The 15,858-nt window shown below is 50.1% G+C and overlaps 20 non-coding genes across 20 annotated transcripts; all 20 read left to right on the top strand.

Moving 5' to 3' along the window:
• Window positions 1-4,520: 4,520 nt before the first annotated feature.
• Window positions 4,521-4,713, top strand: LOC128761328 (U2 spliceosomal RNA). Its single transcript, XR_008414989.1, has one exon. It is a non-coding gene; the product is annotated as a U2 spliceosomal RNA (small nuclear RNA).
• Window positions 4,714-4,900: 187 nt separating this feature from the next.
• LOC128761373 (U1 spliceosomal RNA) lies at window positions 4,901-5,063 on the top strand. Its single transcript, XR_008415030.1, has one exon. It is a non-coding gene; the product is annotated as a U1 spliceosomal RNA (small nuclear RNA).
• Window positions 5,064-5,248: 185 nt separating this feature from the next.
• Window positions 5,249-5,439, top strand: LOC128761275 (U2 spliceosomal RNA). Its single transcript, XR_008414940.1, has one exon. It is a non-coding gene; the product is annotated as a U2 spliceosomal RNA (small nuclear RNA).
• A 187-nt stretch (window positions 5,440-5,626) lies between these two features.
• Window positions 5,627-5,789, top strand: LOC128761602 (U1 spliceosomal RNA). The gene has a single exon (XR_008415254.1). It is a non-coding gene; the product is annotated as a U1 spliceosomal RNA (small nuclear RNA).
• Window positions 5,790-5,975: 186 nt separating this feature from the next.
• Window positions 5,976-6,166, top strand: LOC128761274 (U2 spliceosomal RNA). Its single transcript, XR_008414939.1, has one exon. It is a non-coding gene; the product is annotated as a U2 spliceosomal RNA (small nuclear RNA).
• Window positions 6,167-6,353: 187 nt separating this feature from the next.
• LOC128761362 (U1 spliceosomal RNA) lies at window positions 6,354-6,516 on the top strand. Its single transcript, XR_008415019.1, has one exon. It is a non-coding gene; the product is annotated as a U1 spliceosomal RNA (small nuclear RNA).
• A 185-nt stretch (window positions 6,517-6,701) lies between these two features.
• Window positions 6,702-6,892, top strand: LOC128761273 (U2 spliceosomal RNA). The gene has a single exon (XR_008414938.1). It is a non-coding gene; the product is annotated as a U2 spliceosomal RNA (small nuclear RNA).
• Window positions 6,893-7,079: 187 nt separating this feature from the next.
• Window positions 7,080-7,242, top strand: LOC128761320 (U1 spliceosomal RNA). Its single transcript, XR_008414983.1, has one exon. It is a non-coding gene; the product is annotated as a U1 spliceosomal RNA (small nuclear RNA).
• A 187-nt stretch (window positions 7,243-7,429) lies between these two features.
• On the top strand, window positions 7,430-7,620 carry LOC128761272 (U2 spliceosomal RNA). Its single transcript, XR_008414937.1, has one exon. It is a non-coding gene; the product is annotated as a U2 spliceosomal RNA (small nuclear RNA).
• A 187-nt stretch (window positions 7,621-7,807) lies between these two features.
• Window positions 7,808-7,970, top strand: LOC128761573 (U1 spliceosomal RNA). The gene has a single exon (XR_008415225.1). It is a non-coding gene; the product is annotated as a U1 spliceosomal RNA (small nuclear RNA).
• A 187-nt stretch (window positions 7,971-8,157) lies between these two features.
• On the top strand, window positions 8,158-8,348 carry LOC128761279 (U2 spliceosomal RNA). The gene has a single exon (XR_008414943.1). It is a non-coding gene; the product is annotated as a U2 spliceosomal RNA (small nuclear RNA).
• A 187-nt stretch (window positions 8,349-8,535) lies between these two features.
• Window positions 8,536-8,698, top strand: LOC128761801 (U1 spliceosomal RNA). Its single transcript, XR_008415446.1, has one exon. It is a non-coding gene; the product is annotated as a U1 spliceosomal RNA (small nuclear RNA).
• A 185-nt stretch (window positions 8,699-8,883) lies between these two features.
• On the top strand, window positions 8,884-9,074 carry LOC128761271 (U2 spliceosomal RNA). The gene has a single exon (XR_008414936.1). It is a non-coding gene; the product is annotated as a U2 spliceosomal RNA (small nuclear RNA).
• Window positions 9,075-9,261: 187 nt separating this feature from the next.
• Window positions 9,262-9,424, top strand: LOC128761686 (U1 spliceosomal RNA). Its single transcript, XR_008415335.1, has one exon. It is a non-coding gene; the product is annotated as a U1 spliceosomal RNA (small nuclear RNA).
• A 186-nt stretch (window positions 9,425-9,610) lies between these two features.
• LOC128761270 (U2 spliceosomal RNA) lies at window positions 9,611-9,801 on the top strand. The gene has a single exon (XR_008414935.1). It is a non-coding gene; the product is annotated as a U2 spliceosomal RNA (small nuclear RNA).
• Window positions 9,802-9,988: 187 nt separating this feature from the next.
• On the top strand, window positions 9,989-10,151 carry LOC128761572 (U1 spliceosomal RNA). Its single transcript, XR_008415224.1, has one exon. It is a non-coding gene; the product is annotated as a U1 spliceosomal RNA (small nuclear RNA).
• Window positions 10,152-10,336: 185 nt separating this feature from the next.
• On the top strand, window positions 10,337-10,527 carry LOC128761269 (U2 spliceosomal RNA). The gene has a single exon (XR_008414934.1). It is a non-coding gene; the product is annotated as a U2 spliceosomal RNA (small nuclear RNA).
• A 187-nt stretch (window positions 10,528-10,714) lies between these two features.
• On the top strand, window positions 10,715-10,877 carry LOC128761459 (U1 spliceosomal RNA). The gene has a single exon (XR_008415113.1). It is a non-coding gene; the product is annotated as a U1 spliceosomal RNA (small nuclear RNA).
• A 183-nt stretch (window positions 10,878-11,060) lies between these two features.
• On the top strand, window positions 11,061-11,251 carry LOC128761267 (U2 spliceosomal RNA). The gene has a single exon (XR_008414932.1). It is a non-coding gene; the product is annotated as a U2 spliceosomal RNA (small nuclear RNA).
• Window positions 11,252-11,438: 187 nt separating this feature from the next.
• LOC128761597 (U1 spliceosomal RNA) lies at window positions 11,439-11,601 on the top strand. The gene has a single exon (XR_008415249.1). It is a non-coding gene; the product is annotated as a U1 spliceosomal RNA (small nuclear RNA).
• Window positions 11,602-15,858: the final 4,257 nt, after the last annotated feature.

Here is a 15,858-nt window from a genome sequence, read left to right as displayed (position 1 = left end):
GGTCAGCCCAAGCTTTGCCGGAGATGTGGGGAGCATGGGCACCTGGTAGAGGCATGTGAGAAAGTCTTCTGTGGCAAGTGCAGAGAAATCGGTCATTCCTTCGAGGAATGTACCAATGGCAGAAAGTGTAATCTCTGTGGTGAATTAAGCCATCTCTTCAGAGATTGTCCACTATCGTTTGCCAACAAACTGAAAATGAAAAAGAAGGCAGTGGAAGAAAATGGCCGACTGGAGCAGGAGACTTTCCCGCCAAACGACCAAAGGGGGAAGTCTCCAGATCTCCCTCCAACTCCTCCTATTGGTGGAGAGTCACAGGGGGAGGGAGTAGGGGAGGGGCCAGTTCCCTCCACCTCTGATCCCGCCCCCTCCTCCTCCTCCTCCACCTCCAACTCCACAGAGACATCTGTGGGGGGAGAGGAGGAGGAGGTGGAGCCTCACGGGACAGAGGAAAAAATGGAGGAAGAAGACACACCAGAGGAGCCTCTCCCCAGTGCACAGCTCCCCAAGAGACCGGCATCAGACCTCTCCCTCGACTCCCCAACGGTCGTGGAGAAGAGGGGAAGAATGAGAGCCCTCTCTGACACAACATCCAGTGAGGGCTCCAGGGAATTTCCCTCTCTTCCCCCAAATGAGGTCTCTTTCCTGAACATTGCCCTACAGTCAACCCCTAAAGACCGGAATACAATGAACAAAGCCATGCAGCCAAGACCGGAGCCGAAAGGTAGAGGGGGAGAGAAAGCTCAAGACCCTGCATCCAAATCTGTGGATGTTAAGGAAGAGCTTCTTTCACATGAGGTAACATAATCATGTGTTTTTAACGGTCTTTTAAAGTGTCTTACCTGTTAGTTTTTAAACCATACTCATGTCTATCACCTTCTCAACCATCAATGTGAGAAGTGTGAAGTCCAGAGTTAGAGCCCAGACCGTTTTAACCTTTTTAAAACATTTTAATGCTGATGTGTTTTTATTGCAGGAGTGCGGGCTGCCCTTTTTAAAAAATTACTTTAAATGGAGCGAGTTATGGCCACAGCCCTCCATATGGAGTGGCTCAAACCAAAACAAAAATGACGGCGTGGCCATTTTAATAAACAACCCCATGATCTCCATAAAGGACAGCACTGTGGTGAAAGACGGACGGGCAATTTTAGCGACTCTGACTTTTATGAACATCGACATGAATGTTTTAAATGTGTATGGTTTTAATGACAAAAACGACAGGTATGACCTTTTAGAAGACCTGCAGTCCCACATGCTAGGTAGGCGACCCTTAGTAGTGGGAGGGGATTTTAACTGTATTTTAAATAGAGCTGATAGAAAAGGAGCAGGGAACGATTTTAAAGTCGATAAAGCATCACTTTTATTACAGGGGATTTGCAAAGATTTTAAACTCACCGACTGTTTTAAAACTTTGCATCCCAGAGAGGAGGGCTTCACCTGGTTCAGTGGTGACGGCACCAGAGCCTCTCGCATTGACTACATTTTAAGCAGGGATTGCCCCCCTACCGATGCTACATTGACCCCTGTTTTCTTTTCAGATCACGTTATCCTCTCCTGCACGCTTACACTGTCTTTAGGTGTGACAGTAGGAAGAGGTCTGTGGAAGCTCAACTGCTCCCTTTTAGAAGATAGGGAGTTAGTTAGGGAATACCGGGAGCAGTACAAGGAGTGGCAGACCCTTCGCGACATGTACGAAACACGAGCACACTGGTGGGAGATGGTGAAGGTCAGGACACGGACCTTTTTTAGAAAGGCAGGCAAGAAGACAAAAGATAGGGACGACAGACGCATGTTGGGACTGCAAAAAAGACTACAACGATACTTTGTTTTAACCCAGAGTGGTATGGATTTTAATGACGAGATTGGTCAAATAAAAAAAGAAATGTCTGTTTTAGCCAATAAAAAGAGCAAAGGCGTCATTTTAAGAAGTAAAGAAAGGGAAATGGAGGAGGGGGAAAAATGCACACGCTATTTTTTTAGAAAAATCTTAAATAAAGGGGGAGGAATGTGCACTTTAAAAAATGGGAACAAAGTTGCAGACACAAATAAAAAAATCAATGAAGTCATAGAAAACTATTTTAAAGAAATCTATAGCGAAAAAGAGATAAAGGGGGGAGTTTTAGACGAAGTTTTAAACAACATAACAGAAACTATACACGACGACACGTCTTTAACTCAGACTTTTACAGACCTGGAACTGTCCAACAATATAAAAGCTTTTAAGAGAAACAAAAGCCCAGGAGAGGATGGACTCCCTGTGGAATTTTATTGGATGTTCTGGGATCTTTTAACCCCCGACCTGACTGCGGTTTTTAATGACTTTGAGAAAATGACTGCACTGCCCGACAGTTTTAGAGTAGGTATAGTGACGCTTTTACACAAGGACAAAGACAAAACAGACATCAGAAACTGGCGACCAATTACACTTTTAAATGTTGACTGCAAACTTTTTAGCAAGATTTTAGCTTCACGCATGTCCTTGTTTTTAGATGGGCTGATCCACCCGGATCAAGCCTGCGCCGTGCCAGGGAGGAAGATCACAGACAACCTCGTACTGATCCGAGACACCATCTGCCTTGCGAGGGACAGAAACATCCGACTGGTAGTTCTAAATTTAGACTTCGAAAAAGCCTTTGATCAGATCTCGCACCAGTACCTCTTCCAGGTACTGCAAAAAATGGGGTTTCCAGGGAAGTACTTAGATTGGGTGGGCCTGCTGTATCGAGATATAACCAGCAGATTCGTAGTTAACGGGCATTTGACAAAAGCAGTAGACATCCACTGCGGTGTCCGGCAGGGATGCCCGTTATCTGCCCTCCTCTACGTGGCGAGCATCGAACCACTGGCGCAGGTCTTGAGAAGGGACCCATGGATCAAAGGGGTCCAAATTCCAGGTAGCGGTGGGAGGGAAGCAACGTGCTTTTTATACATGGATGATTTTAGTATTTTATGCACAGACATCCTTTCCATACACAAGATTCTCGACCTGACTGACCGTTTCGGACTGGCCTCTGGGTCGAAACTCAACCGCCACAAGACCCATGCCCACTTCTATGGACCCTGGACTGACGACGAAAAGACAGGACTCCCTCTGACGGTGACCCAGACAGAACTCAAAGTACTCGGGGTCAAATTTGATAAAGATGGGGGAGGGGGTGAAAATTGGAAAGACCTGTTAGGCAAAGTTAGACAAAGACTGGGGTACTGGGGACTACGAAGACTGACTATAGAAGGTAAAATTTTAATCATAAAGTCAGTCATTTTACCTTTGTTTTTATTGACATGTTCAGTTTTTACCCCACATAGGAGGGTGGTTTTAGCATTAGAAAGGAGTTTATTTAATTTCATCTGGGGCTCCAAGACAGACAAGCTAAGGAGGGAGGTGATGAAGAGAGAGAAAGAGAAGGGCGGGAAGGGAGTCCCAGATGTGGGACTGGTGCTCGGGGGTCATTACACGGCCCTCCACTTGAGGATCGTTACGACCCCATCCGGAAACCCCAAAACGGTCGCAATGACCAGGTTCTGGATGGGGTCGTACCTGAGACACCTGGGTCTGGTGGAGGGCGACCTCAGAGTACCAGTCTCTTTTAACATGCCACCCTCCTACGCTTTTATTAGGACTTTTTTAAGGGCTTTTAACCTTGAGAAAGAGAGCGCAAATATTTTAACTCACAGTCGGTCTCTTGTGTCCCTTGTACAGGAGCAGGACCCGGTGAGTCCGGTACGCGGGCTCGCACTTGGCGAGCCTACAGCAGTCTGGCGGAACGTAAACCACCCGGCCCTGTCCAACGGACTGCAGGGCCGTTATGCACTCCCGGGGCATGGCGGCACACCCAACCTGTCCCCGGCCAGGGTGTGGCGCCCCTGAGTCGGTGAGGCACCTGCTCTGGGAGTGCAGTGCTGCTGTCGAGCTGTGGGCAATGGCCGGTTCCTCGCAATTCCCGGACTTACCAGCGGGTGGGGACCTGACAGCCCAGCTGGTGTTGTTTGGGGTGAGCCAGAGCAGGATCCCGTCCAGGATCTTTGCTCGTACCTGGCTCACCCTCGCCGCCATAAAAGAAAGCCTCTGGGTCTCCAGAAACCTGCTGGTAAGGAGGCAGAGGCAGATCCCCCCGGCGGCTGTGCTCCGGAGGGCAGCGGACACAATCCAGACAATCAACGCTGCAGGCGGCGGCCTCTGGGCACAGCCGCAAAGAAGAATCGCCTCTGCCTCATCGGACGGAGGAACCGGAGCCGCACGGTGAAGCTTGAGGCAGCGGCGGACCCTGGCTCTCCGGGTGTGGTCGGTGGGAAGGAGCAGTGGGGAGGAATCTCCGTCGAGTCCGCCATCGGGCGGCGGGTCGGGACCGCTGGACGGGGCAACGCCAGGCTGCCAAAAGAGGACTCACTGAGCTCCTGTTCCTGTACGACGGCCAAGAAAATGTTAGTGACTTTTTAACCGCGTTTTAAATGTTTATACCGATGTTTTATTTAAATGACACGTTTTAGGAAAAGATTGTAATTTCTAACACCTGAATGTGTCAATAAAATTTTCTTGAAAAAAAAAAAAAAAAAAAAAAAAAATCTGTTCTTATCAGTTTAATATCTGATACGTCCCCTACCCGGGGACCATATATTAAATTGATTTTTGGAACAGGGAGAAGGACCAGGGGCTTGCTCCATCCTCTCTGCGCATCGACCTGGTATTGCATTACCTCCAGGAACGGTGCTAATCCTTAAGCTGGTACAAAATAAACACCTGTCGTCCTCCTCCCCCCTCCTCCTCCACCACCACCAAGTACCCATTCGACTAACTCATTGGCCAGGAACCTGTCATCTCCACCAAGGTGCCAGTCGTCGGGGGAGCCGTGAGTTACTCTGCCTGCGCCAGGGCAGACTAGTGTGTCGCAGAGCTGGGCAACTCATACTTACCTGGCAGGGGAGACACCATGATCAAGAAGGTGGTTCACCCAAGGCGAGGCTAGGCCATTGCACTCCGGGCCATGCTGACCTTTGCGAATTCCCCAAATGTGGGAATCTCGACTGCATAATTTCTGGTAGTGGGGACTGCGTTCGCGCTCTCCCTTGATATTCTGTCATAATGCAAACCAATCAACCCAAAAAAAAAACCCAACTAAACACCCACTAAGCAATCCCAGACTAAAGGGGGGGGGGGCACTCTGAGCGCAATGAGAGTCGACGAGCCGTGGCCTCCCTCAGTGACCCTTCTTGCCTTTTCCACCCCTAGTCCCGGCCCGGCCACTGTGGGGTTATCGCTTCTCGGCCTTTTGGCTAAGATCAAGTGTAGTATCTGTTCTTATCAGTTTAATATCTGATACGTCCCCTACCCGGGGACCATATATTAAATTGATTTTTGGAACAGGGAGAAGGACCAGGGGCTTGCTCCATCCTCTCTGCGCATCGACCTGGTATTGCATTACCTCCAGGAACGGTGCAAATCCTTAAGCTGGTACAAAATAAACACCTGTCGTCCTCCTCCCCCCTCCTCCTCCACCACCACCAAGTACCCATTCGACTAACTCATTGGCCAGGAACCTGTCATCTCCACCAAGGTGCCAGTCGTCGGGGGAGCCGTGAGTTACTCTGCCTGCGCCAGGGCAGACTAGTGTGTCGCAGAGCTGGGCAACTCATACTTACCTGGCAGGGGAGACACCATGATCAAGAAGGTGGTTCACCCAAGGGGAGGCTAGGCCATTGCACTCCGGGCCATGCTGACCTTTGCGAATTCCCCAAATGTCGGAATCTCGACTGCATAATTTCTGGTAGTGGGGACTGCGTTCGCGCTCTCCCTTGATATTCTGTCATAATGCAAACCAATCAACCCAAAAAAAAAAACCCAACTAAACACCCACTAAGCAATCCCAGACTAAAGGGGGGGGGGGCACTCTGAGCGCAATGAAAGTCGACGAGCCGTGGCCTCCCTCAGTGACCCTTCTTGCCTTTTCCACCCCTAGTCCCGGCCCGGCCACTGTGGGGTTATCGCTTCTCGGCCTTTTGGCTAAGATCAAGTGTAGTATCTGTTCTTATCAGTTTAATATCTGATACGTCCCCTACCCGGGGACCATATATTAAATTGATTTTTGGAACAGGGAGAAGGACCAGGGGCTTGCTCCATCCTCTCTGCGCATCGACCTGGTATTGCATTACCTCCAGGAACGGTGCAAATCCTTAAGCTGGTACAAAATAAACACCTGTCGTCCTCCTCCCCCCTCCTCCTCCACCACCACCAAGTACCCATTCGACTAACTCATTGGCCAGGAACCTGTCATCTCCACCAAGGTGCCAGTCGTCGGGGGAGCCGTGAGTTACTCTGCCTGCGCCAGGGCAGACTAGTGTGTCGCAGAGCTGGGCAACTCATACTTACCTGGCAGGGGAGACACCATGATCAAGAAGGTGGTTCACCCAAGGCGAGGCTAGGCCATTGCACTCCGGGCCATGCTGACCTTTGCGAATTCCCCAAATGTGGGAATCTCGACTGCATAATTTCTGGTAGTGGGGACTGCGTTCGCGCTCTCCCTTGATATTCTGTCATAATGCAAACCAATCAACCCAAAAAAAAAACCCAACTAAACACCCACTAAGCAATCCCAGACTAAAGGGGGGGGGGGCACTCTGAGCGCAATGAGAGTCGACGAGCCGTGGCCTCCCTCAGTGACCCTTCTTGCCTTTTCCACCCCTAGTCCCGGCCCGGCCACTGTGGGGTTATCGCTTCTCGGCCTTTTGGCTAAGATCAAGTGTAGTATCTGTTCTTATCAGTTTAATATCTGATACGTCCCCTACCCGGGGACCATATATTAAATTGATTTTTGGAACAGGGAGAAGGACCAGGGGCTTGCTCCATCCTCTCTGCGCATCGACCTGGTATTGCATTACCTCCAGGAACGGTGCAAATCCTTAAGCTGGTACAAAATAAACACCTGTCGTCCTCCTCCCCCCTCCTCCTCCACCACCACCAAGTACCCATTCGACTAACTCATTGGCCAGGAACCTGTCATCTCCACCAAGGTGCCAGTCGTCGGGGGAGCCGTGAGTTACTCTGCCTGCGCCAGGGCAGACTAGTGTGTCGCAGAGCTGGGCAACTCATACTTACCTGGCAGGGGAGACACCATGATCAAGAAGGTGGTTCACCCAAGGCGAGGCTAGGCCATTGCACTCCGGGCCATGCTGACCTTTGCGAATTCCCCAAATGTGGGAATCTCGACTGCATAATTTCTGGTAGTGGGGACTGCGTTCGCGCTCTCCCTTGATATTCTGTCATAATGCAAACCAATCAACCCAAAAAAAAAACCCAACTAAACACCCACTAAGCAATCCCAGACTAAAGGGGGGGGGGGGGCACTCTGAGCGCAATGAGAGTCGACGAGCCGTGGCCTCCCTCAGTGACCCTTCTTGCCTTTTCCACCCCTAGTCCCGGCCCGGCCACTGTGGGGTTATCGCTTCTCGGCCTTTTGGCTAAGATCAAGTGTAGTATCTGTTCTTATCAGTTTAATATCTGATACGTCCCCTACCCGGGGACCATATATTAAATTGATTTTTGGAACAGGGAGAAGGACCAGGGGCTTGCTCCATCCTCTCTGCGCATCGACCTGGTATTGCATTACCTCCAGGAACGGTGCAAATCCTTAAGCTGGTACAAAATAAACACCTGTCGTCCTCCTCCCCCCTCCTCCTCCACCACCACCAAGTACCCATTCGACTAACTCATTGGCCAGGAACCTGTCATCTCCACCAAGGTGCCAGTCGTCGGGGGAGCCGTGAGTTACTCTGCCTGCGCCAGGGCAGACTAGTGTGTCGCAGAGCTGGGCAACTCATACTTACCTGGCAGGGGAGACACCATGATCAAGAAGGTGGTTCACCCAAGGGGAGGCTAGGCCATTGCACTCCGGGCCATGCTGACCTTTGCGAATTCCCCAAATGTGGGAATCTCGACTGCATAATTTCTGGTAGTGGGGACTGCGTTCGCGCTCTCCCTTGATATTCTGTCATAATGCAAACCAATCAACCCAAAAAAAAAAAACCCAACTAAACACCCACTAAGCAATCCCAGACTAAAGGGGGGGGGGGCACTCTGAGCGCAATGAAAGTCGACGAGCCGTGGCCTCCCTCAGTGACCCTTCTTGCCTTTTCCACCCCTAGTCCCGGCCCGGCCACTGTGGGGTTATCGCTTCTCGGCCTTTTGGCTAAGATCAAGTGTAGTATCTGTTCTTATCAGTTTAATATCTGATACGTCCCCTACCCGGGGACCATATATTAAATAGATTTTTGGAACAGGGAGAAGGACCAGGGGCTTGCTCCATCCTCTCTGCGCATCGACCTGGTATTGCATTACCTCCAGGAACGGTGCAAATCCTTAAGCTGGTACAAAATAAACACCTGTCGTCCTCCTCCCCCCTCCTCCTCCACCACCACCAAGTACCCATTCGACTAACTCATTGGCCAGGAACCTGTCATCTCCACCAAGGTGCCAGTCGTCGGGGGAGCCGTGAGTTACTCTGCCTGCGCCAGGGCAGACTAGTGTGTCGCAGAGCTGCGCAACTCATACTTACCTGGCAGGGGAGACACCATGATCAAGAAGGTGGTTCACCCAAGGCGAGGCTAGGCCATTGCACTCCGGGCCATGCTGACCTTTGCGAATTCCCCAAATGTGGGAATCTCGACTGCATAATTTCTGGTAGTGGGGACTGCGTTCGCGCTCTCCCTTGATATTCTGTCATAATGCAAACCAATCAACCCAAAAAAAAACCCAACTAAACACCCACTAAGCAATCCCAGACTAAAGGGGGGGGGGGGCACTCTGAGCGCAATGAGAGTCGACGAGCCGTGGCCTCCCTCAGTGACCCTTCTTGCCTTTTCCACCCCTAGTCCCGGCCCGGCCACTGTGGGGTTATCGCTTCTCGGCCTTTTGGCTAAGATCAAGTGTAGTATCTGTTCTTATCAGTTTAATATCTGATACGTCCCCTACCCGGGGACCATATATTAAATTGATTTTTGGAACAGGGAGAAGGACCAGGGGCTTGCTCCATCCTCTCTGCGCATCGACCTGGTATTGCATTACCTCCAGGAACGGTGCAAATCCTTAAGCTGGTACAAAATAAACACCTGTCGTCCTCCTCCCCCCTCCTCCTCCACCACCACCAAGTACCCATTCGACTAACTCATTGGCCAGGAACCTGTCATCTCCACCAAGGTGCCAGTCGTCGGGGGAGCCGTGAGTTACTCTGCCTGCGCCAGGGCAGACTAGTGTGTCGCGGAGCTGGGCAACTCATACTTACCTGGCAGGGGAGACACCATGATCAAGAAGGTGGTTCACCCAAGGCGAGGCTAGGCCATTGCACTCCGGGCCATGCTGACCTTTGCGAATTCCCCAAATGTGGGAATCTCGACTGCATAATTTCTGGTAGTGGGGACTGCGTTCGCGCTCTCCCTTGATATTCTGTCATAATGCAAACCAATCAACCCAAAAAAAAAACCCAACTAAACACCCACTAAGCAATCCCAGACTAAAGGGGGGGGGGGGCACTCTGAGCGCAATGAGAGTCGACGAGCCGTGGCCTCCCTCAGTGACCCTTCTTGCCTTTTCCACCCCTAGTCCCGGCCCGGCCACTGTGGGGTTATCGCTTCTCGGCCTTTTGGCTAAGATCAAGTGTAGTATCTGTTCTTATCAGTTTAATATCTGATACGTCCCCTACCCGGGGACCATATATTAAATTGATTTTTGGAACAGGGAGAAGGACCAGGGGCTTGCTCCATCCTCTCTGCGCATCGACCTGGTATTGCATTACCTCCAGGAACGGTGCAAATCCTTAAGCTGGTACAAAATAAACACCTGTCGTCCTCCTCCCCCCTCCTCCTCCACCACCACCAAGTACCCATTCGACTAACTCATTGGCCAGGAACCTGTCATCTCCACCAAGGTGCCAGTCGTCGGGGGAGCCGTGAGTTACTCTGCCTGCGCCAGGGCAGACTAGTGTGTCGCAGAGCTGGGCAACTCATACTTACCTGGCAGGGGAGACACCATGATCAAGAAGGTGGTTCACCCAAGGCGAGGCTAGGCCATTGCACTCCGGGCCATGCTGACCTTTGCGAATTCCCCAAATGTGGGAATCTCGACTGCATAATTTCTGGTAGTGGGGACTGCGTTCGCGCTCTCCCTTGATATTCTGTCATAATGCAAACCAATCAACCCAAAAAAAAAACCCAACTAAACACCCACTAAGCAATCCCAGACTAAAGGGGGGGGGGGCACTCTGAGCGCAATGAGAGTCGACGAGCCGTGGCCTCCCTCAGTGACCCTTCTTGCCTTTTCCACCCCTAGTCCCGGCCCGGCCACTGTGGGGTTATCGCTTCTCGGCCTTTTGGCTAAGATCAAGTGTAGTATCTGTTCTTATCAGTTTAATATCTGATACGTCCCCTACCCGGGGACCATATATTAAATTGATTTTTGGAACAGGGAGAAGGACCAGGGGCTTGCTCCATCCTCTCTGCGCATCGACCTGGTATTGCATTACCTCCAGGAACGGTGCAAATCCTTAAGCTGGTACAAAATAAACACCTGTCGTCCTCCTCCCCCCTCCTCCTCCACCACCACCAAGTACCCATTCGACTAACTCATTGGCCAGGAACCTGTCATCTCCACCAAGGTGCCAGTCGTCGGGGGAGCCGTGAGTTACTCTGCCTGCGCCAGGGCAGACTAGTGTGTCGCAGAGCTGGGCAACTCATACTTACCTGGCAGGGGAGACACCATGATCAAGAAGGTGGTTCACCCAAGGCGAGGCTAGGCCATTGCACTCCGGGCCATGCTGACCTTTGCGAATTCCCCAAATGTGGGAATCTCGACTGCATAATTTCTGGTAGTGGGGACTGCGTTCGCGCTCTCCCTTGATATTCTGTCATAATGCAAACCAATCAACCCAAAAAAAAACCCAACTAAACACCCACTAAGCAATCCCAGACTAAAGGGGGGGGGGCACTCTGAGCGCAATGAGAGTCGACGAGCCGTGGCCTCCCTCAGTGACCCTTCTTGCCTTTTCCACCCCTCGTCCCGGCCCGGCCACTGTGGGGTTATCGCTTCTCGGCCTTTTGGCTAAGATCAAGTGTAGTATCTGTTCTTATCAGTTTAATATCTGATACGTCCCCTACCCGGGGACCATATATTAAATTGATTTTTGGAACAGGGAGAAGGACCAGGGGCTTGCTCCATCCTCTCTGCGCATCGACCTGGTATTGCATTACCTCCAGGAACGGTGCAAATCCTTAAGCTGGTACAAAATAAACACCTGTCGTCCTCCTCCCCCCTCCTCCTCCACCACCACCAAGTACCCATTCGACTAACTCATTGGCCAGGAACCTGTCATCTCCACCAAGGTGCCAGTCGTCGGGGGAGCCGTGAGTTACTCTGCCTGCGCCAGGGCAGACTAGTGTGTCGCAGAGCTGGGCAACTCATACTTACCTGGCAGGGGAGACACCATGATCAAGAAGGTGGTTCACCCAAGGCGAGGCTAGGCCATTGCACTCCGGGCCATGCTGACCTTTGCGAATTCCCCAAATGTGGGAATCGCGACTGCATAATTTCTGGTAGTGGGGACTGCGTTCGCGCTCTCCCTTGATATTCTGTCATAATGCAAACCAATCAACCCAAAAAAAAAACCCAACTAAACACCCACTAAGCAATCCCAGACTAAAGGGGGGGGGGGGGGGGGGCACTCTGAGCGCAATGAGAGTCGACGAGCCGTGGCCTCCCTCAGTGACCCTTCTTGCCTTTTCCACCCCTAGTCTGGGCCCGGCCACTGTGGGGTTATCGCTTCTCGGCCTTTTGGCTAAGACTGCGATCACTTCCTGTCGGTAGAACTTGCTGTTACCTGTCAGTGGTAAGAGCCGTACTACTGTGGAAGACATTTTCCTTTTCCCTGGTGAGAAACGGAGCAACTTGCATTAGTTGCTTCCATTTTCACTAGGGAAGACATCGCACTGTTCGCACTTTACTGCTGTCTGTCGAAGACAGCAGGAGGTAAGTCCCTTTACTTGTTTTTACCTTTTATTGGATTTTATTTCTTAATTATTTATTGTCCCTTTTAACTAAGTTATTGTTTATTTTCCTTTTAATTTCCTTGTGGCGCCTCCACCATGTCGGCTGCTCGTGCCGGCATGCGGAGGCACCACAGTGTGCGTTTTATCGTAGACCAGCCAAATGGGAAGCCAATGCCTATGTCTAGGCTTGACTTCTCCAGAAAGCTCATCCAGCAAGTTCTAGGGTTTGCTCCTGGAGACCTGAACTGCATCCTTTCGTTGCCAAACAACAAAGGATTTGATGTCAGTTTTAGGACTGCGGATTTGCTTAGAGACTTTTGGGTTCGCTTTGAGAACTCCAAGTCCCAGTTTGCTCTTTTCAATGTTGAGAAGCTGACGGACAACTCCAATAAAACGGTGATTGTCCGGATGTTCAATGAAACGGTGAATGGAGAAGACATTTGTATGTGGCTGGGGAGATACTGCACGGTCAAGGGCCAGGCTACTAAAGTGAGGGATGAGGATGGCATCTGGAATTGCTCCTGGAGGGTTCCGGTTCAGCAATGGCCGGACCCCCAGGGCTTCCAGGGCCTGAAACATCCCCCACAGTTGATAGTCCTGGGAGAAAATAGAGGCTACATCCACTACCAGGGTCAGCCCAAGCTTTGCCGGAGATGTGGGGAGCATGGGCACCTGGTAGAGGCATGTGAGAAAGTCTTCTGTGGCAAGTGCAGAGAAATCGGTCATTCCTTCGAGGAATGTACCAATGGCAGGAAGTGTAATCTCTGTGGTGAATTAAGCCATCTCTTCAGAGATTGTCCACTATCGTTTGCCAACAAACTGAAAATGAAAAAGAAGGCAGTGGAAGAAAATGGCCGACTGGAGCGGGAGACTTTCCCGCCAAACGACCAAGGGGGGAAGTCTCCAGATCTCCCTCCAACTCCTCCTATTGGTGGAGAGTCACAGGGGGAGGGAGAAGGGGAGGGGCCAGTTCCCTCCACCTCTGATCCCGCCCCCTCCTCCTCCTCCTCCACCTCCAACTCCACAGAGACATCTGTGGGGGGAGAGGAGGAGGAGGTGGAGCCTCACGGGACAGAGGAAAAAATGGAGGAAGAAGACACACCAGAGGAGCCTCTCCCCAGTGCACAGCTCCCCAAGAGACCGGCATCAGACCTCTCCCTCGACTCCCCAACGGTCGTGGAGAAGAGGGGAAGAATGAGAGCCCTCTCTGATACAACATCCAGTGAGGGCTCCAGGGAATTTCCCTCTCTTCCCCCAAATGAGGTCTCTTTCCTTAACATTGCCCTACAGTCAACCCCTAAGGACCGGAACACAATGAACAAAGCCATGCAGCCAAGACCGGAGCCAAAAAGTAGAGGGGGAGAGAAAGCTCGAGATCCTGCATCCAAATCTGTGGATGTTAAGGAAGAGCTTCTTTCACATGAGGTAACATAATCATGTGTTTTTAACGGTCTTTTAAAGTGTCTTACCTGTCAGTTTTTAAACCATACTCATGTCTATCACCTTCTCAACTATCAATGTGAGAAGTGTGAAGTCCAGAGTTAGAGCCCAGACCGTTTTAACCTTTTTAAAACATTTTAATGCTGATGTGTTTTTATTACAGGAGTGCGGGCTGCCCTTTTTAAAAAATTACTTTAAATGGAGCGAGTTATGGCCACAGCCCTCCATATGGAGTGGCTCAAATCAAAACAAAAATGACGGCGTGGCCATTTTAATAAACAACCCCTTGATCTCCATAAAGGACAGCACTGTGGTGAAGGACGGACGGGCAATTTTAGCGACTCTGACTTTTATGAACATCGACATGAATGTTTTAAATGTGTATGGTTTTAATGACAAAAACGACAGGTACGACCTTTTAGAAGACCTGCAGTCCCACATGCTAGGTAGGCGACCCTTAGTAGTGGGAGGGGATTTTAACTGTATTTTAAATAGAGCTGATAGAAAAGGAGCAGGGAACGATTTTAAAGTCGATAAAGCATCACTTTTATTACAGGGGATATGCAAAGATTTTAAACTGACCGACTGTTTTAAAACTTTGCATCCCAGAGAGGAGGGCTTCACCTGGTTCAGTGGTGACGGCACCAGAGCCTCTCGCATTGACTACATTTTAAGCAGGGATTGCCCCCCTACCGATGCTACATTGACCCCTGTTTTCTTTTCAGATCACGTTGTCCTCTCCTGCACGCTTTCACTGTCTTTAGGTGTGACAGTAGGAAGAGGTCTGTGGAAGCTCAACTGCTCCCTTTTAGAAGATAGGGAGTTAGTTAGGGAATACCGGGAGCAGTACAAGGAGTGGCAGACCCTTCGCGACATGTACGAAACACGAGCACACTGGTGGGAGATGGTGAAGGTCAGGACACGGACCTTTTTTAGAAAGGCAGGTAAAAAGACAAAAGATAGGGACGACAGACGCATGTTGGGACTGCAAAAAAGACTACAACGATACTTTGTTTTAACCCAGAGTGGTATAGATTTTAATGACGAGATTGGTCAAATAAAAAAAGAAATGTCTGTTTTAGCCAATAAAAAGAGCAAAGGCGTCATTTTAAGAAGTAAAGAAAGGGAAATGGAGGAGGGGAAAAATGCACACGCTATTTTTTTAGAAAAATTTTAAATAAAGGGGGAGGAATGTGCATTTTAAAAAATGGGAACAAAGTTGCAGACACAAATAAAAAAATTAATGAAGTCATAGAAAACTATTTTAAAGAAATCTATAGCGAGAAAGAGATAGAGGGGGGAGTTTTAGACGAAGTTTTAAACAACATCACTGAAACTATCTACGACGACACGTCTTTAACTCAGACTTTTACAGACCTGGAACTGTCCAACAATATAAAAACTTTTAAGAGAAACAAAAGCCCAGGAGAGGATGGACTCCCTGTGGAATTTTATTGGACGTTCTGGGATCTTTTAACCCCCGACCTGACTGTGGTTTTTAATGACTTTGAGAAAATGACTGCACTGCCCGACAGTTTTAGAGTAGGTATAGTGACGCTTTTACATAAGGACAAAGACAAAACAGACATCCGAAACTGGCGACCAATTACACTTTTAAATGTTGATTGCAAACTTTTTAGCAAGATTTTAGCTTCACGCATGTCCTTGTTTTTAGATGGGCTGATCCACCCGGATCAAGCCTGCGCCGTGCCAGGGAGGAAGATCACAGACAACCTCGTACTGATCCGAGACACCATCTGCCTTGCGAGGGACAGAAACATCCGACTGGTAGTTCTAAATTTAGACTTCGAAAAAGCCTTTGATCGGATCTCGCACCAGTACCTCTTCCAGGTACTGCAAAAAATGGGGTTTCCAGGGAAGTACTTAGATTGGGTGGGCCTGCTGTATCGACATATAACCAGCAGATTCGTAGTTAACGGGCATTTGACAAAAGCAGTAGACATCCACTGCGGTGTCCGGCAGGGATGCCCGTTATCTGCCCTCCTCTACGTGGCGAGCATCGAACCACTGGCGCAGGTCTTGAGAAGGGACCCATGGATCAAAGGGGTCCAAATTCCAGGTAGCGGTGGGAGGGAAGCAACGTGCTTTTTATACATGGATGATTTTAGTATTTTATGCACAGACATCCTTTCTATACACAGGATTCTCGACCTGACTGACCGTTTCGGACTGGCCTCTGGGTCGAAACTCAACCGCCACAAGACCCATGCCCACTTCTATGGACCCTGGACTGACGACGAAAAGACAGGACTCCCTCTGACAGTGACCCAGACAGAACTCAAAGTACTCGGGGTCAAATTTGATAAAGACGGGGGAGGGGGTGAAAATTGGAAAGACCTGTTAGGCAAAGTTAGACAAAGACTGGGGTACTGG

Source organism: Synchiropus splendidus, chromosome 6, assembly GCF_027744825.2.
Source record: "Synchiropus splendidus isolate RoL2022-P1 chromosome 6, RoL_Sspl_1.0, whole genome shotgun sequence".
Taxonomy (NCBI): Eukaryota; Metazoa; Chordata; class Actinopteri; order Syngnathiformes; family Callionymidae; genus Synchiropus; species Synchiropus splendidus.
This window is presented reverse-complemented; position numbering and strand designations above follow the sequence as displayed.